We start from the raw sequence: 23912 nt of genomic DNA, 5'->3' as shown, positions 1-23912 counted from the left end.
TTCACATTTCCTGGACCCTCTAGAGCATCATACAGGAATAACCCGAGAAGGCCGACAACGTCATGTGACGTATCTATGACGCGTTCTCACGTAGTGTAGCCCAGGAGGAGAAACGTGGCTAACTACTATGAAACAAATTAGGGATGCCTAGGGAGAATACGAATCCCAAATGTTGAGTTCGATAGTTGAAAATTGCGTTTACGAATCCCAAATGTTGAGTTCGAAAGTTGAAAATTGCGTTTACGAATCCCAAATGTTGAGTTCGATAGTTGAATGTTGAGTTCGGTAGTTGAAAATTGCGTTTACGAATCCCAAATGTTGAGTTCGATAGTTGAATGTTGGGTTCGATACTTGGATGTTGAGTTCGAATGTTGAATGTTGAGTTCGATAGTTGAATGTTGAGTTCGATAGTTGAATGTTGAGTTCGATAGTTGAAAATTGAGTACGAATATTGGCCTCGATTACGCGCCATAGCATTACTTTTCACCAGATCCCTTGTACATTTTTTTCCCACTCTTTATTTTTTCCCCACTCTTCCAACCTTTTCTTTTTGTCAAGCCTTCTCTGGCTAATTTTTTTGTTGACATTTGCTTATGTATGTAGGATCTGCTTGTCCCATTGCTATAGAAGTTGATATGCATGTTCCTAAAGATGACCTCCAGTACCTAAGTTGCAGACCTTATTTGCTTTTGTCATTCTTGTTTTTCTGGTTTAAATATTTCTTGAATGGACCAATTCAAACCGAATGTGAGCACACTGTCCTTGATGGTATTTTTCATGTTTTTGAACCATAACTCAACTATCCCTGAACCGATTTCTTGCAATGTTGGTACTTAGATAAGTACTATGGCATATACCGGTATATGCACGTCAATTTTATTTTGTGATACAATCCAATATGGCCACCGGGCGGGCATTTTGTTTTGATTTTTTTCATGTTTCTGAACCATAACTTGAGTATCCCTGAACAGATTGTGTTCAAAATAAGCACACAGACATTGTATTGTAGTGTGCATGTGCATGTCAATTAATGGTGCAAGCGGGGACTGTGTCATCAGCGATGACTTGTCATGGATAGACTTTGCTACGTAGCATTCTACAGTGAAATTTATCACAGATATCAAGATTACGTATTGTTCAAACAGCCTGAGAATTTGTGCAATGATTCTGTGACAATTAAACATACAGAAGGAGCCACACAGTGAAAATCACTTTCATTCATGCCTTTCAGGTTGTGGTAAAAATAGCTGGGGGATGGCTTGTGGTAGAAGGTGTTCAAGTGGCAGTTCGGATGCATGTCGAGGAACAATGTACTGCCTAGCTGATCCCTATGGATGTTCATGCAGTGCATCATATGGAGGAGAAGACTGTGCAACTGGTAAGTGACAATGTGAAGCTATTGAAGAAAGTGATGTTGTTGCTTTAATTGTGTAGTGCAATTTACTGCTCAGCTTTAACTACCATTCATCCAGTGATCCTTTGGAAATAGTGAACTATGCTGTTAAGTTTTGTAAGCTCCAGTGATACATAAGTTTCTGTCATTTCAGTTTTTAGCTCACAATTGGTATACCACTGTGAAGTTATCGTATAAGCTGAAGTTGATGGCATTTGTATGTATGTGTGTTTGCACCGGTATGTATATATGTATAGTATGTCCGTCAACATCAAAAACCAGTCTGCACGACGACCGGGCTTTACCGGTACCATTGCATGACGGGTAATATCAGCAAAAATGGCGTCTTTCAGTGGCGTCATTAAAAGTAAACAAAAGCCAGCATATCGCAATAAATAAAGACGCGGTTTTCTCATAAACTAAGGTATATTTTCAGTTTTTGAGATGGTAAGTGTCGGCTATAGGTCTGAAGAATATTGTCAACAATTTTTTGGCAATATACATATTTTAAAATATAATTTTATCACTTTTCAATCAGGTAGCTAAAATTACTTGATTTTGAACAAACTCAACTTTCAAAACTTGTACTTTTTGTCTAAAGACAGGATCGTCAAACGATGTAGATTAAATGCACCTCAGTTTCTATATAAACGTAAAACAAAGTCAACTGGGTCACTAGGTACATGTACGCGATCGTTGGCAGAAATGGAGCGCATTCATGTGTGTGAAAATGGGGCAAAATACGAAAATTTTGTCAATTTTGTTGCATGATCCTGGTCTTGGGATGGACGCTGATTGAAAAAGGCTGCAAGTGTAACGTTTAGCAAGGCTTTGACCATCGGGCAAAGGGGTGCTACGGTCCCACTCGCCAGGCTGGTGACCTCACTGCACTAAGAATTGGAGGATACATTTTCCATGGGGTTGACAGGACGTCTCTTTGACACTTTGTACTTTTTGGTCTAAAAATCATATAGACAATCTAGTGCGAAAAATAAGGCCTTTAGGTATCATTAATTATTTCAGAATAATTGATTGCAACTGTTATTTGTTATAATGTGTTTTTGGCATCCTATACATGTGAAAGAATTTATGAAAAACGCTATAATTTTCAAGCTGACTTTCTTCCAACGTAAGTACCGTCAGGAGAGCTCGAACCTCCGCAATCGGCAATGGTTTACTCCTGGCAACATACAGCTTTAGAATACTCATCGTTGGCTTGCCGCCCTGTACACAATTGCTGTGATTGACATGATTTCGAGTAACTTGCAATGAAAATCATTGATTGACACATGACAAATTCCACTCGTAAGGGCATCGAGTGCGGCATCAGCCAATCCTCGACCACTTCATTGAATGAAGCTTGGCGAATTGTTACTCCCCCAAAGTTTGAGTCATCAGCTATGCCTAAATATAGTAAAAAGGACGTAAATATTCAAGATTATCAGGTATTTTGATATGGCGCGAAAATCGCATATGGCCCAATTAATGCTCATGAATAATATCACATGACATCACAGCACTGCGCCTATTGGTTTAGAGGCTGGGCATAATGAGGTCATGCATAATCAGTTGTGCGTTTTTTTGCTGATTGCTTGCTTGCGCTCGTACCTCCATGCTCGGGATAGCTTGACCGGAGATATTTCATGCACGGGCCGTACGTATAGGCTCTCCTGATCATAACTCCATCTGAGCAACATTCCATGCTAGGGCCGTACAGTTGCTCCTGTCACCGTATCCCAGGATCACAACTCCACCCAAGCCGTACATCGCTGCCACTCGGGCGCTGGGCAGTGAGTGCCATGCCCGGCGCACATGATCTCTTCTCCAAATTAGTGAGTGTGGTGAGCACCCAGTGCACATGACTAGTACTGCTAGTACCGAATAAGTCATCGGCGTTCTGAGCACATTTCAGTTTTTACAATATAATGTAGTAGAGATTGAGAATTACCGCTACATTCAGAGATAAACTTTTCTTGTTGAAAAAAGTCCCAGATAAGCACATTTCTGTCACATGTTATACTGTACATGTACTCCCGGTTACTCTACCCCCAGTCCCTCCACACCACCGTGCTGTACTACTAGTCTGCGATCGCGGGCAGCGATGCATGTATCCGATCAGAAATGCATGACATGATTGCTAGTACACTTTTTAGACCTTTCAATCTTGGCTTGTCTTAGCAAAGCAATTATTGTACCTGTCTTTATGGAAAGATAATTTATTTTGATGGTTCTCTTTACAAGAGCTGATATTTTTCATACTTGTACATCAAAAATATGTATGCATATGGTAGTCATTTGAGGAATCGAATCAGTCAAATCCGATTCACAATTATTGATTTTCAAATATCAAATAGAAACGTAGACACTCGCAAAATTGTCAGCTGTTCCAAGTGTAACAGACGGAGTGACAAATCAAGGAGGTCAATCTAAGAAGTCCACCATGTAAACAGAAAACAGCGATGGCAATGGGGATGGCACCATTTATGTGCAGGGTGGACAATTAAATTATAATGGAACATGTGCACACTAAGGTCGTCAACGTTCTAAAACCGTTAACAAAATGATTTATTTTGACCAAATCGATTACAAAAATTTACAAATTATAGTAGAATTATTTCATATGATGACAAATATTAATTGGTATTCATGCATTACGAGGTGAACCCAACCATCAAAAACAATGGTTTCTGACATGATGACGTAAATGCAAATAACCAGATAATAGCCGATCAAATCACTGGTACCGGCCACACCTCCAAATGCGGGGTTGTCGTGCAGACTGAACTCACAAACTGCTGCACTTTTTAGCTTGGTATTTGGTGTGTGGATGTATCATAACAAAAAAGATAATTTAGATTTAGCCAGCAGCAAGAAAAGACATATACGTGTGCATAAACTTACCTTGGTAACACTGCATAACAATTGGACCTTTGTATATGCGTTCAGTCCACTTCTTTTGTTCCTTTACTCTTGGTTTCCACCACCAAAAAAGCCAATTTTCTGCCTGTAATGGACCAGTGAAATCCTCATGCTCGGTTAGATTGCGTCACTGATGTGAACTAAACCGCCCTGTGTATTGTGTGTTGTTGCTGAGGAGAACTGATATTTTTGGGAGAAATTTTCAGGATTATTTTCAGATGTTGTCAAACAACTTCCTACACCTCTTCTTGACCTTTGACTCCTCTGAACATGTACCCTTCAGAGTTTCTGGATTCACGATTTTTAAGTGAAAGTATTTTCAAGAAAGCTTGTTGTTGTCATTTTTAATAGTTCTGAGCGGGAAGTCTGCTTGGTCAAAAACGGGAAAAAGTTTGAGCTTCTGGGAGGCTAGTTTGATGATCTTCAAAATTCCTCTCACATTTTCATTAATTTTAATAAATGTGTTTTAACAAAACGTGAAAGTTTTTTATCAACACTGTAAGATTTACTCAAAGGTTTACGATCAGTCATATCATCTCCAACAAGTTCGTCATGGGAGGAAGTGTTAGTGAAACTGCTGGCATGTTATGTTTCGATTGGCTTGAAGCAGTGTTTCAGTCCTGAGAGCAAAATGCCACTGACTTGTCAAAATCACAAGGAAAGGCCCAGTGCATTGCGTACGATTAATGGATCGGTTGTGTTCCTCTTTGCCCCCGGGTAAAGTCTAGGCACATCAGGTGTTTGCTTGCGAGTCATAACTGTTTTATTCATGTCTGATAAAGAAAGTGATCATACCTTTCTGTTGGCATGACATCAGTTTCCAGTTCCTGTACAGCTTGATATTCTTCTGAAAAGGACAGATCAAAATCACTGCCAAAGCTGTTGTCTGCGTCATGAAGAAAGGAGACCCTGATGACTGATCACTCATCCATGTTTCTTTGGGTTTGTGTTGAAATATGGCACCACGCATAGGACATAATCTTGTGTAATTATCAATTACGTACAAAGTCTGACACCTATGACGCTCATTTGAATACAAAAGGCCATAGGCATGGTTTATTGAGACGACCATGACATCAAACGGCATGCCATGTTTCTAGTCAATTTTTCTCTTAATGTCTGTGGTACAATCACCCAACTTCTTCTAGCAAGTTATTGCTTATGCAGGTAAACTGCAGTATGATTAAGTCTCAGTTTACAATACAGATGAACCATTTTCAAGATGCCACATTTACAACCATTTTCAGTATTAGACAGTGAAGCTACTGCAGTGAACTGCAATAAAACTGCTTTAATAGTCGCGCCAGCAGCTTACTGACAACGCATGCGCAGATTCATAATATATGTGAGTAACTGGAAGTGTACCCTACTTTCATGGGTGCCGCCATGTTTTTTTGAGTACTTGTAAATAAACAAATACGAAACGTGCAAATTATTTTATGACATGCCATTTTTAAAATATATCTCTTTTATTAGCTTGTAAGTTTCATTATCCACCTTGCTGCTGGTACAAAATATTGTTAATATCACGCATAAAAATAGAAAAAGGGAGAAAACTGTCGTGCGTATGAATGGGGGTGGTGGGGGGCATACGCAAAGAATGCTGGGATTTAATTTTAGAAAAGCACCCCCTGTGTCAATAACTAGATTCAAAAATTGCCAGTTTTTAGACCGAACGCTGTAGTTTTCAGCTTGCAAGTGGAAGGTGGGCAGTACGGTTACCATTGCAATGATAAATATAGCTACAAAGCAGCGATAACCGGGTTTTGAGACATCTCAGCGTACAGGGGCAATAGAGAAATACTTATGCAAAAACATGGAAGGCTATAGTAGTATTGTGACATATTGACCAGTGTTCGCGGTGACTTTTTTCTCCTCGTCGTACGCATACGCATTAGTCTGCTAAAATTGCGTAATGGCTGTATTTGAGTGCGTAATTCCACTTCCGCACTCGATTGATAAAAAAACTGACTGCAAAATACAATATGCCGTTGAATAAACCTACACTACATATTCGGATTGAACGATGTAACATTATTTTAATGAAAACAGTTTAACGAACAACTTGAACAATGTTGAAACGTAACAGCGTAGGGTATACATGCAACCGTCACAACACATCGGGCAACCCAAAAGTTAGAGTTATGGCAGCTTATCCAGACGGTTTCTGGACGTTTCGGCACCAAGTTGTTTCGGCCCAAGACGTTTCGGCCTTCCAATTTCAGGCCCCAAGTCCGAGTCGTTTCGGCACCGCAACCCAAGACGTTTCGGCACCGCTGAAGGCTACCTGTGGGAACTAGTGCTGGAGCGTAATGTTACAAATCAAAGTACTAAAAAAAAAGTATAGTGTCAACTAACATTCACGTACATGCTTAATCTTTGTGAGAACATGGGAAGAGACCGTAAGAAAAAACTTCATATCATTTTCAAATCTGTGACACAAGTTATCGATATCGATAGCCGCCGACACGGAAAGCGATGAGGAAACAGCAAGGCAAAATTCACACAAAATGCACATAAAGTACTGGTCAGAACGCAAAGGTCACGCTTACGAATATGACGGATCAGTCAATTACTAAATAGTTTGAAAAAAAATAGAAACACAGATGCCGAAACGTCTTTGGTTGCGGTGCCGAAGTGACTTGGGACCGGAAATTGAGAGGCCGAAACGACTTGGGCCGAAACGACTTGGTGCCTGAACGACCAGTTGCAGTTACCATCCAGACACTTCTGCAGTGTTCAAAATTTATCGGGATTCCGACGAGCTTTACCAATGAATCATTTTTTTCACGGACTCGTAGAGCAAAGTTGAAAGAAATTAAAACAGATTTGTCTGCTTCGACGCCATGCTGCATGTGTGCTTGATCAAAATTTAGGAACAGCGAGACGCGATGATCGTGCACGGTTGGCATTTATATAATTTGTCGCAACATTTCTGTCAATCACTCACTTTCAGAAACTATCGCCCGCCTGAAAATTAGCAACGTATAGCACAGCTGACATGATAACGTGCCTAACGTGATAACGTGTGGACTACGATGCCTATTTTTCAGACAACGCCCAGAGAATTCGAAACTTTCCACACAAAATGAGTGATTGACAGAAATGTGTTGCAACAAATTTCGTCTGGTTGTCGCCTAAGCTCAGTCGTGGGGAGTGCTTTCGGTGTTATCCTTTGCGTATAAAAAACGCATAACGATGAAAAAAATGCGTAGAGAGTCAATTTCAATGCGTAAATACGCACGATTTTTGCGTAAACGCGAACTCTGTTGACAATAGATTTCTATCCCATAGTACACCCTGTGTACTATGGGATAGAAATCGGCTCTCTGGACCTGTTAGTTAGCCTAGAATAAGATATGTGCATAATTAATGAGGTCTGGTCATGTGACATATTGGCAATAGATTTCTTTCCCATAGTACACCCTGTGTACCAAAATTCAGCTCTCTAGCCCGATTGGTTAGCCTAGAAGAATGTATGTGCATATTTAATGAGGTCTGGTCATGTGACATATTGACAATAGATTTCTATCCCATAGTAGTCCCTGTGCACCAAAATTTGGCTCTCTGGCCCTATTTGTTAGCCTAGAATTGGATATGTGCATAATTAATGAGGTCTGGTCATGTGACATCTTGACAATAGATTTCTATTCCATAGTACTACCTGTGTACCAAAATTGGGCTCTCTGGACCTGTTGGTTAGCCTAGAATTAGATATGTGCATAATTAATGAGGTCTTGTCATGTGACATATTGACAATAGATTTCTATCCCATAGTACTCCCTGTGTACCAAAATTTGGCTCTCTAGCCCTATTGGTTAGCCTAGAATTAGATATGTGCATAATTAATGAGGTCAAGGTCATGTGACTTGACCCAAAATATTTCGGTGAACATTAAGAACCAATAATCATCTATGTCGAAAAAGAACCAGACCCCTAGCTCTATTGGCTAGCCTGTAATGGGTATTTTTAAATCTATAGGGGGGGGGTGTCAAAGGTCACTGAAAAATGTGAAAAATAATACTTTAAAAATCTTCTTCTCAAAATTGAAATTTGGCATGAAGGAGCCTAGCCCTATGGTCTACAAAAACATCTGACAGAATTTTGATTGGTTAATTTTTATGCAAATTAAGCCAAGTTGAAAGTTTAATTTCAATATGGCTGCCAGGTCACGTGACCCATTGTTATGGTCATGTGATCAAAAAATTACTTGTGAGGAGTTTTACCTATGTGCCAAATTTGAAGTCTCTAGGTGCAACGGTGTTCGCGTGGCACTTGGATTTAGAGGATGGAAGAAGAAAAAGAATAATAATAATAAAAAACGGAACGATTACTAGAGGGTTTCGGACCCATGGTCTCGAAACCCTAATGATGGCATAATACGTCCCTTGTTTAACACAATAGGCTGTTATCATGGTAAAAATTGCCAATTTTTGTCAAACATTTTTACACATTACAGAAAATCTATACCTGCACTGTTGCAGGATTTGACGTCCTGTACGTAAGTGAACTGCTTTCATCAGAGGGAAACTGGGCATAGTTGTCATACGTACAATTAATTCTATTTTATCATGAATCAATACAAATAACATTGCCAATCTTAAACCTGTATGCACTGACTTTGACCAGACCCATGGTAATATACCCATCATATTTAGGGTGTCCCTATGATGTCAATTTTATGAGCATTACGCTCTGATTATTAGGTATTTATATATCTAAGAAATCTCTGTATATAGGCTGTATATATGTTGAGGCGGGGATTTTGACATGCACCACTGCTATTAAATGATCAAACTTTATAGGTATACAGATAAAGTATGGCATAAACCTTCGCCTCAGATCGCCTCCGTATCACCGCTAGATCGCCTCCGTATCATTTCCGACATGGCCTGATCGCTGTCGCCTCAGTTTGTTTATTAATGCCTCCGTATCAGCCTTGCATCACTGCCACATCATATCAGCCTTACAATCGCCGCTACATCGTATTAAGTCAATTTCATGGTCCCAATTGGCCATGGCATATTCACTCAAAAATGCAACAGCAAAGTTGCCGTCTTCGGAAATTTCGCCGCCTGGCATTGCCGATGTTTTTGAGAGAAAAGGTATACAAAAACAAAATGAAAGATCAAATACATGTGTCCGACATTGTCCATTCATGAAATGTTGCTTCAACACACAAAAATGGGAACAAAGTTGAAACATATTGTGATGATAATTCGCTACTTTTGCAAATTGCTTTTATTTGATATGAAGTTTGTATACCGTTTTATTTGCGAACATTTTTGTAACAAGATAGCACTCTGCCAGGGACAGACATTAACGGTTGCAAGTGAAAGTCGCGTTCGGGCAACTGCAACTGAAACACCAGTACCGGTTGCCCGATGTGACAGGGGTCAAAAAATGACGTGCAACAACTTTTCCGCTGACTAGAAACCTAGAAATGTGCGTACTGTATGCGGATGACCATTTTATATGACTGAAATTAGTATTTTTACGCGTAAATACATGTACGTCCATGAAAGCGCACAAGAAAAACCTGGCCGTACAAAGTAAGGAGAATTGCTAAAATAATAACTGCAGTGTATCATATACTAGTTTAACACATACGGTGATGCCGCCATGAATTCTCCTAACACTTTACACAGTGACCTTTAAACCCGATTGACGTAAATAAATTATGACGTAGAAGGAAGTCCGTGACCTTTAGTCACAACACATTGATAACAGTCTGATAGCGGGAACTTCCAAGTGTTTCAATAATTGCTACGCAATTCATACTATAGAGTTACACTCTGCAACCAATTATCCATCAAAAATAAAATTAATTTTAGGCAAACTATCGCACCGTGCGAATACGGTATAAATCTTCTGCCCTAAATCTGAGTAGGCCTACATATGTCACGCCGCGCCAATCACTCTAAATCACGTACCCACAGCGTCGGAGACATTCGAATTCATGATTATTAACCGATCATTTACCTTCAACTAGATGAAATCTTGTCTATATTCTCAATTTTCGCTGACTTTTGACAAAATGACGTCGATTTTTCATGCTCATATCCGATCGACCCCAAGTGAAAATGTGCTCTGATTTTTAGCTACTATAGACTATAGTCTATAGAAGCTATTGGGATGGGTATCCGTCCGGCGTCCGTCATCAGTCTGTATGTATGTATGTATGTATGTATGTATGTATGTATGTATGTATGTCCGTTTGTGAGGCGTCCGTCCACTCAAATATCTTGAGAACCGCAGTACTTACTGATTTGATATTTGTTGTGTAGATGAAAAATATGATTTTGAGAAACTATTATTTTAATTTTTTGATATTGTTGAAAATAGGCAAATTAATGCCAAAAAAGGTGTTTTTGGTAAAAAATCTTCTTCTTCATAACCACTGGTCAGACAGCTTTGTTATTTGGTATACAGGTCCCTAGGGATAACCCAACTTAGATTTGTTCAAATTGTGATGAAATATGCAAATGTGTATTTTTAAGGAATTTTTTTGTCATTTTTGGTCAAAGTTTGACTTACATTGTATGTAATTCTTGTACTGTATAAACCCTATCAATTCACCCAGAAAAAAATAATTAATATGATTTTAAATAATTGAATTAATTAGGAAATCATCAAAGCCAAAATAATTTTAGTGTGGAATTATCAGAAAGTTCAACTTTTTTTTGACAGTTCATCGTGAATTGAGGATTAAAACATGTAAAGGCAACTTTCCTGAATCCCAACTTTGATATATTCTGAACCACCATTTATGTTATCTAAAAGAAATTGCTCATAATAGTTTGTCATGATAGGGTGGTCAAATAAATAGAGATAGAGAAAGTTCTAATTTCCATTTATGGTTGACTTGGTAAGGATAAAATAAGATTACTTTTTGAGGAAAAAAATAGAGTGGTCAATTAAAAGAGTGGTCAAAGTGATAGGGTTTTTATGGTAAAGCTGGGCTGCCTCATGTGCTATTTATAGCAATTATGCAATCTGTGTAAACAGTGCAATGAAAGTGTAACATGATTCCTTATATGCTTTTGATGACCTTGAACTTCTTAAGTTTCAAACATTTGTCTCTTCAGTGTGCTTTCTCTGAGTACGTACAGTCTCAACTTATTCAACAGAACTTACTTACAATGTTAATTTGAAAGTTAAAATGTGCTTAGTTAATAGGATGAAAATACTGATATTAAAAGATAACCAGCTCAAGATTCTTTATAACCTGACAGATATGCTGTTTTTTTATGACGTAAATCTTGATTTAAGCAAGTCTTGTTTTTTTAGCTACTATAGACTATAGTCTATAGAAGCTATTGGGATGGGTATCCGTCCGGCGTCCGTCGTCAGTCTGTATGTATGTATGTATGTATGTATGTATGTATGTATGTCCGTTTGTGAGGCGTCCGTCCACTCAAATATCTTGAGAACCGCAGTACTTACTGATTTGATATTTGTTGTGTAGATGAAAAATATGATTTTGAGAAACTATTTTTTTTTATTTTTTGATATTGTTGAAAATAGGCAAATTAATGCCAAAAAAGGTGTTTTTGGTAAAAATTCTTCTTCTTCATAACCGCTGGTCAGACAGCTTTGTTATTTGGTATACAGGTCCCAGGGATAACCCAACTTAGATTTGTTCAAATTGTGATGAAATATGCAAATGTGTATTTTTAAGGAATTTTTTGTCATTTTTGGTCAAAATTTGACTTTCATTGTATGTAATTCTTGTACTGTATAAACCCTATCAATTCACCCAGAAAAAATAATTAATATGATTTTAAATAATTGAATTAATTAGGAAATCATCAAAGCCAAAATAATTTTAGTGTGGAATTATCAGAAAGTTAAACTTTTTTTGACAGTTCATAGTGAATTGAGGATTAAAACATGTAAAGGCAACTTTCCTGAATCCCAACTTTGATATATTCTGAACCACCATTTATGTTATCTAAAAGAAATTGCTCATAATAGTTTGTCATGATAGGGTGGTTAAACAAATAGAGATAGAGAAAGTTCTAATTTCCATTTATGGTTGACTTGTAAGGATTAAATAAGATTACTTTTGGAGCAAAAAAATAGAGTGGTCAATTAAAAGAGTGGTCAAAGTGATAGGGTTTTTATGGTAAAGCTGGGCTGTAAGATTCCTCATGTGCTATTTATAGCAATTACAGTCTGAATGCTGGGGGTGTAATTTGAACAGCGCCCTCACAAAAATAGCCTCGTTTTCATTTCAAAACAAAGGTCGAGGGGTCACACAAGCATGGGTTGCCTAAACATGCCTACGTTCACGCTATACCGTGGACCTGAGTGAATGTTATAGGTAATATGTGTTTTTTAGGAATTTGTTTCTGATATAAACAGTTTGTCATGTAAAAATAAACCTACCTTCAAAAGATTGTCGATGTGTATACTGAGTAGTTTCTGTTGCATAACACGATTTGGGTCTGTCTATGAAGGAGAAACGGGGCTAGTAAATGGTCTTCCGGGTCTTGAACACCGATCAAATTTCAGCAGTGTCTTTTTCAGTAACAATTGATTGTGTATACCAATTTTTAACTTCACAGAGCTATTTTACTGGAAATGGTACACTTTTCAATAGACCCTTGGCGAAACTTCGTCTAAAAATTTCACCTATGAATGCCGTTTTCTAGTACTTGTTGCAGTGGGCATTATACATTCACCACAGATTAGATGGCCTCTACAAACGAGAATAATTTTGTTAACTACAACTACAGTTCTTTAGTATATTTTTTTCTCAGAATTTTAGAATTTATAAATTGTTTTATGTATCTTGAAGTCTGTTTCTATATATAGGAAAATGAGAGCAACTTTACACATCGTTTTCTACCTTTGATAGTGATGCGGTATATTGATTCGATCAATGTGGTTTAATGATATGGAGAAACATGGCGAGACACCGGTGAATCGATAGTGCTTTGACCCTGGTCATGTGATCTGGGTCCCCGGGAAAGAACCGGTTATGTGTTGGAGTTATTTATCCCACATGTTAATTTGATAGTAGCGATTGTTCATCAAATAGAGATGCTAGTATGGTTATGTTGTGGTCTGAACTTTGAGTGGTTTGTTGGTCAGACCGTTCGTGTTTATTTTATCCTCGTGCTCGATTTGTGCCTGAACGAGGATGTCTCTTTAAGTTTTTATTCCTTTTGTATGCTATGATAGGTTTTTCTGGAAAAACTTTGACCAGTGTTTGATCAGCTTCTATTATTTTCCAATTTTTTGTTAGACATTGTTTGATTTGACTGGTTTTGATGAATGGACTGAAGGTCGTTGTGTAAACCAGTTTTGTTCTTATGTCATTCCCCTTATCTTTATCGGTGAGGTATCGTTGATGGTTGGTGAGATTAACATCTTTCTTTATACGAGATATATCTTTTTTTCTATAATCTCGTTGTTGAAGTTTGCGTGTGAGAAAGTTGACCTTTTCAATGAAGTCCATGTCGTTGTTGCATGTGCGAGCATATCGGAGAAGTTCACCTTTAATGAAGCCTTTGAAAGTGCCGCTCGGGTGACACGAATTTCTCAATAAATATTGGAGCGTGTCGGTTGGTTTTGTGTTGGTTAAATTAAAAAGAAAATTAATAAGTTCTGAATTCAATATACTGCAAAGACAACAGCTTTATTCTAAATAAACCTGAAGTTTGATCAATACTTAAGCCTCAGAGACTTGACTGCAACAAACTGAGACAAATCAGACACGAAAATTACGTCAAAAAAGTTAAAAGTGAACAACCATGAGGTCACATGCACAAGTTTTTCTATGGGAAGCCCCGGCTGGAAGCTTCGAAGCCATCCTCGGACTGTGATGACCCTGAAAAAAAAGAGAGGAAAATAATTAAAAACAACTGTGACACGAATTTTACGTATTACAACCTAAAAGTGTCACTTGATGATAGTTTCCCCAAAAAAGTAACATTTGACCTAAAAATACGCACATTTGGGGATTTATTTCACTATGAGCGTATGCGAGTACACAGTATACGTGTAAACGTACAGTACACTAATGTTGATTTGGCGCCATATTGGATTTTAGCGGCAAAACACAGCCGCGAACTTTGCCGCCCAACATCAAATTCCTGGCATGAACAGACAAAATTCTGCGGTAAAAAGCTAATTTATAGTATAATTCCACGAACTATGCTTGATTTTGGGCCTTAATTTCATGCTACCGTAGTTGGTACAGCAACACAAGTCCGCGCTCGACATATAACATCGTACTATGAAAAATCGCTGAAATTGCAAAATTCATTTTAATTTTTCAAACAGAGCCCCGAAATAGTCACTTACCTTCTCAGAAAGTCCAATTGAAGAGATGAAGTTGGTCTCCGATGATAATTATCGGTGAAAAAATGAGGATTTGGGAGCGGCTGAAAAACTGTGTTAGCCAGCCAACGGTCACAGTGTAGACTGAGTTGCTGAGTGCCGTTCGAAAGGAAATGACATTTGCATATGCAAATTGCACCCCTAGCGTTCAGACTGTATGCAATCTGTGTAAACAGTGCAATGAAAGTGTAACATGATTCCTTATAATGCTTTTGATGACCTTGAACTTCTTAAGTTTCAAACATTTGTCTCTTTAGTGTGCTTTCTCTGAGTACGTACAGTCTCAACTTATTCAACAGAACTTACTAACAATGTTAATTTGAAAGTTAAAATGTGCTTGGTTAGTAGGATGAAACTACTGATATTAAAAGATAACCAGCTCAAGATTCTTTATAACCTGACAGATATGCTGTTTTTTTATGACGTAAATCTTGATTTAAGCAAGTCTTGTTTACTTTAATTAGAATGTAATGAACTCTCGTTTATTTGCTATTGTAGACTAATATAGTCTGATGAAATATGCAAATCTGTATTTTTACGGAATTTTTTTACATTTTTGGTCAGGCCATCCTGAAATGAGCTATCAAAGATGTCCACCTTCATCAATACATGTGTCACAAAAGGTTATTCTCTACATAACACAGCAGAGCTCTGTCAACTGTTGAGTCGCTTGTTTTTTCAAAACGCTGGTCAGACAGCTTTAATATTGGTTTACATGTCCCTAGGATGACCTTAGTGAGATGATTTCATACAGTCAGGAAATACTTAATTTTGTATCCATGTCTATAGTAGCTTCAGGGACTTTGGCCCTATGTTTTTTTTCAGAAGTTTCGACAAAACCATTGCTTCTAACATCTTACAAAAATGCGCTGTGCCATGTCTCCGCATTTCTAAATATCATTATTGAGAAAAGAACATGACACAGCAGGCCTGCTCAGCTGTTGAGAGAGGCCATGGCAAAAGGTCGTTTAAATTAGCAGTGAGCATGGTGAGCAATTATGCATGGTTGCAATGTCAAAAGATCGCGATTTTTGCAATCGCGAATATTGCAAAAAAATAAATTCGTTCGCGTATCGTTCTTTTTATTGTTCGACGTGATGCAAGTTAAAATGAAAGGACACACCTTTTATGGGCGGAAATGAGGCGATGCGCTAGTGAAATGATACGGAAACGATAAGGAAACGAAGTGGAAACGATGTGGAAACGATACGAAACAACCGAGTGAGCGATGTTGGATTTGGGGTTGGGCGATGCAGAAATGATACGGAAACGATACGGAAATGATAATGAGGCTAAAAAGGCGACACTTTGAGCGATACTTTATCTGTACATTGGTTTTATGTTTTCATCACCATTGGAACTCATTCTTGGCCATTGAGCGCTATCTGTATCAAAGTATTCCAGCCCTTTTGGATATTTAAAGGGAGGGGGTCATTGGAACTGTGTGTGTGTGCGACTTCCTTGTTTACAAACAATTTATTTCAAGCATGGTATCCAGATGCATCATGTCAACATAGCTGCAACATTATATTTTTTGATATTCATCGCTAACAACAATGTTCTAACTTTCATGAATCACCAACATACCCTAGATGCAGTGTTTACATATGTTGTAGGGGTCCCAGGCAACTTTTGAGCAGAGTCCAGACGATCTCCTCCCTTTAGTAATTAGGCTTTATATCAGTACTGGGTGCTCCACATGCCAGGAATTGCCAAGACGGCAAACTCAGCCGTTAATTTTATACAGGAAATTACAATAACAATGCTTTGTCGAATGACACAGGGTTTCAAGGGTTGGGATCGTCTAGTCTGTACGAGGGGGAGGAGTACCTTCCCAATGGTGATAAGTGGGGAGGATTAACATGGTTTAATGTAACCAGGGTGATAAGCGTATGCATGCACTAAAGACACCTATGGTGGATTTCAATGTACTGGAAATAGCCAACGTTACTTTTCATGAACTTGAAAAGAGAATAATTTCAAACAACCACAACAACATCCACTTTTGGAAAAGATTTAGAGATGACATCTTTACGACATATCTTGGAACACACACCGAACTTACGAATTTCATCCATGCAATCTACACAATGCACCCGACATTCAAGTATTCATTCGAAAGCCCAAAACCGGAAATTACATTCCTTCATGGAGTAATTTTCAAGGGTGCAAGATATCACAAAGAAAACATTCTCGCCATTAAACGCATACTAAACCAACAGAAACATTTCAATTTCTACATAGAGCATCGTGTCACCCGACAGCAACCTTGAATGTTTCATCAAAGGCGAAATCCTAAGATATGCTCGCACTTGTAACAACACTGACGTCTTTACTAAAAAAATTGCATTTTACACAAACAAACTACTCGACAGAGTACAAAAGCAACAAAATCACTAAAATAACAGCGGAAATAGACCACAGTATCCGAAATACACTAACAAACTGCACAGTAACACGAAAAGAAACGACGAACAACGAAAGATTTCAAGGGAAGTCTTTTGAAACACTGGATTAGAGCTGAAAAAAGACACAACAGTGAGGAATCTATTCTCAGAATCACCAATCATTGCTTACAAGAGAAACAAAAGTTTAAAAGACACATTAGTCAAAACAAAATTTACGGAAGTAAAGAAACATAAAATAAGGAAACTACCATACTCGTCCGAGTATAAGCCCCCGGTTCGGCAACACTAAACGGCGGTAAGACTAGCGGAGGGGCTTATACTTAGGCAAACCCCATGTTATCCGCCATGGATGCTTAATTTATGCTAATTTTATGCACGATTTTGTCAACACCACTCGATCTTTCTATTGCTTTCAAAATCGACGTACACATCCAAAGAAATTGATTACAAAATCTCTGAATACAGAAGGACAATTTGGTGAAATTTCAGCATCGAAAAAATCCCCAAACTTGAAACAAAGACGTCATGTATGCTGCTGGTCAACAGTAATGTGAAGGCACACAGTCCATGTAGCCGACAATGAGATGCAAAATGATATGCGGTAAAGGTCTCCTCGACTTACTTTCAGCTGGTTGCTCACTTTCTAGTATTTTTATAGTATTTTATACAAAGGCACAGACTTATTCTACCTTCAACTTAAAGCGCAGCTACTTGGTCTTCGCGCTGCGCTGGTGTGTGCGATTTTTTTGTTGATAAACATGAATTTTGTAAACATAAGTCTTCTCAAGTTCAATCTGAGTGAGATGGGAGCGGTCCCCCACTTTGTTAACGCCTTTGTAAGACTCAACATCATGCAATAGTAAAATATTAAGATCGGAAACGAACTTCAGTGGTGTATTTCTATTTATAAACTCATGTAAGGCTGCGAACATTGAGACACTACACTCTGACACTCGGCACATTATGTCGCCGAGTTTACTGCACGTACTCAGTCACAGTGAACAAATGGGTTTGATCGCGCGCGGTCACGCTGGTTGTACACGATGCTATATGTACAGTACTGTAAAAATAAATCACTAAAATGATCAACATTCTATATATATGTAGACTAGCAACAAGCAGAACACCTAACAGAAAAATTACACTCAAGAGCATGATCGGCAAGCCAGAGCAGGGCACGGGAGATGCTGTTGCTTCGATAAGGGAGACGGTCACCGCGTTGACGTACACGGATATAAGAGAATCCGGTCCCACAACCTACCGGCCCCGCGACGACTTGGCCCATGACCCACTGTTAATCACCATTCTAACTTCTTCTAGTAATACGTGGCAAGAAATGGTCAAATGACAGGAAACAATAGACGAAACGAGCGGGTTTTCGCGGCATTTGGCAGGAAAATTGCACAGTATAGCTACACATAGGGACATATCGAGAGATCTGGTGCACGGTCATGGCAGTGATCAAACGGCTAGCTACCGTTGGCCTATCGGTGCTGCAGAAACTTCGTTGGTGTACCTCCTGATTGCCGGGTAGTTCTGAATCCCCTTTCAAATGAGTTAACCCAAGAAGACCTATGAAAGGTCCTTCGCTTGACTTGATACCTGTGCTCGGAATTCTCATTTGCATTCCCCAACGGGGTAAATTTCGTAGTGGAGTTGGATTCTCCACAGCCGAGTGTAGCGCGCCATATACCCGGTTCCGTTGACACGGACGTTCATGCATACCACGGAACATATGCTTTTGCTGCAGCGGGCATTGCTCTGCGAGCTGTAGATTTCTGTAGCTTGCGTTATTGTCAATAGTACTCCTGTTGGGCCTCTTGAAATGAAAGCTCTCGTTCTTGCTATCGATGTCGTAGACTACAACCCGGTCATTGATAGTCTGTTTGCATATACTATACACTACAGGTAAGTGTTTAGCTCCATCGCTCGAGCGATAACAATTAGTCCAGTCAATCTACGCCAAAAAAGGGGTCAACCTAGGACTAATTGCAACAGAAATTATTTCTTCACCATGCATTTTGGAAAGGTCCTAGAAATAACATACTAAAAGTATAATAAAATCTAAGGGGTGCAACAGTGCCTAATTTGCATAAATGTAAAGGGGCTGATGGGTATAAAATTGTCACTGGTAGATGGTTTCTACTTAAAATATGTGGCTAAACATGATTTTGATACAGGCTTTTTGGCTTATTTGCCTCCTTTTTGGTCTAGGCAATGTTGTTGAAAATATTTTGTCGTCATAGAAATATTCCTCATTTGCATAAATCCAATATGGCCGCCACAACACTTCACTTTTCTTAGTTTTTCTCGAATTAATAACTATTTTTAAGCTACTACTGACAGCAATAGAATAATTTTTTCACATTGAATTTTAGACAAGTCCTAGAATAACATACTAAAAGCCGAATACAATATAGAATTGTAAACAGTGCCTAATTTGCATAGATGTAAAAAGATTATGGGTACAAACTTAGTGCTGACAGAATGTTTCTGCTAAAAATAATTGGCTTCACATGATATGTTATGCAGGTTTTTGGCTTATTTGCCTTGTTTTTGGTTTAGGTAATGTTGATGGAAATATCTAGTCGTCATAGAAATATTCCTAATTTGCATAAATCCAATATGGCCGCCACAACCTTCACTTTTCTTTGTATTTTTCCCAATTAATAACTATTTTTAAGCTACGTCTGACTGCAATAGAATTATTTATCCACTGTGTATTTCAGAGAAGTCCTACAATGACATACTAAAAGCCTCGTACAATCTAGAAATGTAAACAATGCCTAATTCCTAATTTGCATATATGTAAAAAGATTATGGTTATTAACTACGTGCTGATAGAATGTTGCTACTAAAAATATTCGGCTAAACATGATATATGCGGATTTTGGGCTTATTTGCCTTGTGTTTGATTCAGGCAAGGTTGATTAAAATATTTTGTCGTCATAGAAATATTCTTCATTTGCATAAATCCAATATGGCCGCCACAACACTTCACTTTTCTTTGTATGTCCTAATTAGTAACTATATAAGCTACTTCTGACAGCAATAGAATTTAATTTTTCTTTGTGTATTTTAAAGAGGTCCTAGAATGACATACTAAAAGTCCAATACAATCTAAGAGGTATAACATTACCTAATATGTATAGATATAAATGGGTAATGGGACCAATACATTCACTGATAAAAGAAATATGCATATTGAATTAAGAAAAATGCGACATCATGTTCAAGTAATGTATGCATTTATCTTAATTTTTGTCCAGGCAATATTTTTGAATACCTTTTATCGCCCGAGAAATATTCCTAATTTGCCTAAATCAAGTATAGCTGCCACTGCATTTCACTTAAAAATTATATTTAATCTACACAACAAGTAGTTTTTGTTTCCACTCTGTATTGAATGTAGAGAATGACAAACAAAATGACTATTAAGAGGGAAGACAGTGCATAATTTGAATAAATATAAAATTTAGAAAAGGGAACAAAATCGTTGCTGTTAATATATTTCTTAAAAATATATTCAGCAAATTGATATTTAATTCAAGCAATTTGATTATTTAATGTACTTGTGTGTGTAGGCAATGCATAAAATCGTTTAAGACTCCTCATTTTACATAACTGCAATGTGCCCCTCCTACCACTTTACTTTTCCCTGTTTTGACCTATAGTATAAATGACTATGTAAAATGTTAAAAAGCAACGGAGATCATTAGAACTAAATTTTAGTAGGGTCATGGAAGTTACATATCGCAAGTTTAAAGGCCTGTGTTGGCACCAGATTTTCTCATCAGAAAATTTACCCACCAGATTACAATTTCAATGGAAAACAAAAGGCTATTACACCTCAATCATTCTCTTACAGACTAGAACAAAGGCGATCCCGGGGATCGCGAAAAGTGCATTTAATGAAGTTGTGCATAAGACAGCTAATTTACCCAAATGGTAATGGGTCATAGATGCTATACAAACCTGGTGCTGATAATCTATTTACGAAAGTGATTTAAGAGATAAGCTGACATTGTAATGACTATGTAAGATCATTTTTAGCTACTATAGACTATAGTCTATAGAAGCTATTGGGATGGGTATCCGTCCGGCGTCCGTCGTCAGTCTGTATGTATGTATGTATGTATGTATGTATGTATGTATGTATGTATGTATGTATGTCCGTTTGTGAGGCGTCCGTCCACTCAAATATCTTGAGAACCGCAGTACTTACTGATTTGATATTTGTTGTGTAGATGAAAAATATGATTTTGAGAAACTATTTTTTTTAATTTTTTGATATTGTTGAAAATAGGCAAATTAATGCCAAAAAAGGTGTTTTTGGTAAAAAATCTTCTTCTTCATAACCGCTGGTCAGACAGCTTTGTTATTTGGTATACAGGTCCCTAGGGGTAACCCAACTTAGACTTGTTCAAATTGTGATGAAATATGCAAATCTGTATTTTTAAGGAATTTTTTTGTCATTTTTGGTCAAAATTTGACTTACATTGTATGTAATTCTTGTACTGTATAAACCCTATCAATTCACCCAGAAAAAAATAATTAATATGATGTTAAATAATTGAATTAATTAGGAAATCATCAAAGCCAAATAATTTCAGTGTAGAATTATCTGAAAGTTCAACTTTTTTTGACAATTCATAGTGAAATGCTTACCATCTTGGAGGATTAAAACATGTAAAGGCAACTTTCCTGAATCCCAACTTTGACATATTCTGAACCGTCATTTATTGTGCCCTGTATGTTATCTAAAAGAAATTGCTCAAAATAGTCAATAGAGATAGAGATAGAGATAGAGAAAGTTCTAATTTCCATTTATGGTTGACTTGGTAAGGATAAAATAAAATTACTTTTTGAGGAAAAAAATAGAGTGGTCAATTAAAGAGTGGTCAAAGTGATAGGGTTTTTATGGTAAAGCTGGGCTGTATAAAGATTCCTCATGTGCTATTTATAGCAATTATGCAATCTGTGTAAACAGTGCAATGAAAGTGTAACATGATTCCTTATAATGCTTTTGATGACCTTGAACTTCTTAAGTTTCAAACCTTTGTCTCTTCAGTGTGCTTTCTCTGAGTATGTACAGTCTCAACTTATTAAACAGAACTTACAATGTTAATCAAAGATATCCACCTTCTTCATCAATACATGTGTCACAAAAGGTTATTCTCTACATAACTCAACAGAGCTCTGTCAACTGTTGAGTTGCTTGTTCTTTCAAAACCGCTGGTCAGACAGCTTTAATATTTAGTTTACTTGTCTGTAGGATGACCTTAGTGAGATAATTTCATACAGTAAGGAAATACTTAATTTTGTATCCATGTCTATAGTAGCTTCAGGGACTTTGGCCCTATGTTTTGTTTTTAGTTCAGGGAATGTTTTCAAATATATCTTACAGCGATAAAAAAATTATTATTTGCATTTGTCCAATAAGTCAACCATGTCACTTCCTTTTTCTAATTGGAATATGAATTATTTCTTCACCTGAAATACTTAAAAGGTCCAAGAAAGGTATATTCAAAGTCTAATGCAATCTACATTTTACAAAGGGCTAATTTTAAAAGATTTTATAGGAAATGCCTACACTGTATTAAATGTAATAATTGAAACTTGAAATGTTTTACAATATCGTAAAGAGAGATTGGAAGTTTTTACTAACATTGCCAAATATATTTTACCTAATTTTGAGCGATTCCTCATGTGCATAAATCCTATATGATGACCATAAAAATAATTTTCTTTAATTTTTCAAACTGACGTCAACTTATTTTAATTAATTATGTTATCAGTAAAATGAGAAGTTACATTAAGAGACACTACTTGTTTAAGTTATTTTATACTTTAAATTCTTCCTATCGAAAGATGTCCATTTTATAACTTGAATGAACATTTTGCTCAGTACAAAGAAATTGACGTGGTTATTTATTTTCTGTGTATTTTAACTCATTGTAATGATTATATACAAATAGGGCCTACAGAATGAAAAGCCCTGTAAAAATAAACAATGATTTATTCGTATAGTTCATTTCAATTATCTAGAGAATTTGCATAATGTCAATAACATTGGCAACTTACTGGAAGATTTGGATTTTCTTAATGCATACCAAAATGCTTGGCCAAATAACCAACACTTTGTACTGAGCGAGGCTGAAGAAAATTTGTGTTTCAGCTCTATTTTCTTTTATTTTCACCCTTACCCGTATTACTAATATAGATTAAGTGTTGGTAAAATATAATTAAAGACCAGGTTGTGTGGTCACTGGTAAATCAGATATACTTTTGACTGTGTGCAACTTGCCTGTTCATGCCACATACAGAAATTTATGATAATAATGATAAATAAATTATAATGATCATGATGATGTAGAGGTACAATTGTTATACTATATTGCCAATTATCATGAAATATGGATAAGGAAACTGTTCCTTTATCAGCTGAAAGACATTACAATAATCAAAGGACACTGCATTTCTCAAAATTTGAAATTTCTTAAAGACAACAATTGAAAATTAATATAAAGTCATATAATGGACTGAAGAGAGAGATTTCCTGTTTAATCTTACCGTACAAAGCCATAGCATTTAAGGAAAAACTGAAAAAAATCTGTTGACTGAATCATGATAATCTAAATCACTGGTAAATGCAAATCTAGATACTTTTCATAATGTTACATTTTCTAGCTGCTCTTTCAAATTTTCATGACCGTGAAACAAGAAAACCAAAATGTGAAGGGATTTGCATCACAGAAGCTGCCGTTAACGAGTTTATCAATTAGGATATCAAATTTGGACATCAAATTATCATAAAATTGGTTATCCTGTATTTTGAACCT

General features: G+C 37.1%; 1 protein-coding gene across 2 annotated transcripts in view; it reads left to right on the top strand.

Moving 5' to 3' along the window:
- Positions 1-23912, top strand: part of LOC139138556 (receptor-type tyrosine-protein phosphatase mu-like) — a 205393-nt gene that overhangs the window by 84872 nt on the left and 96609 nt on the right. Inside the window, exon 5 of one of the 2 annotated variants that reach the window (XM_070706982.1) lies at positions 1232-1390. The gene's annotated coding sequence lies outside the window, so the exon portion shown is untranslated. The remainder of the gene's footprint in view (positions 1-1231; positions 1391-23912) is intronic. The other variant, XM_070706983.1, reaches the window with a different exon arrangement.

This window comes from Ptychodera flava, chromosome 8 (assembly GCF_041260155.1).
Source record: "Ptychodera flava strain L36383 chromosome 8, AS_Pfla_20210202, whole genome shotgun sequence".
Classification (NCBI taxonomy): Eukaryota; Metazoa; Hemichordata; class Enteropneusta; family Ptychoderidae; genus Ptychodera; species Ptychodera flava.
This window is presented reverse-complemented; position numbering and strand designations above follow the sequence as displayed.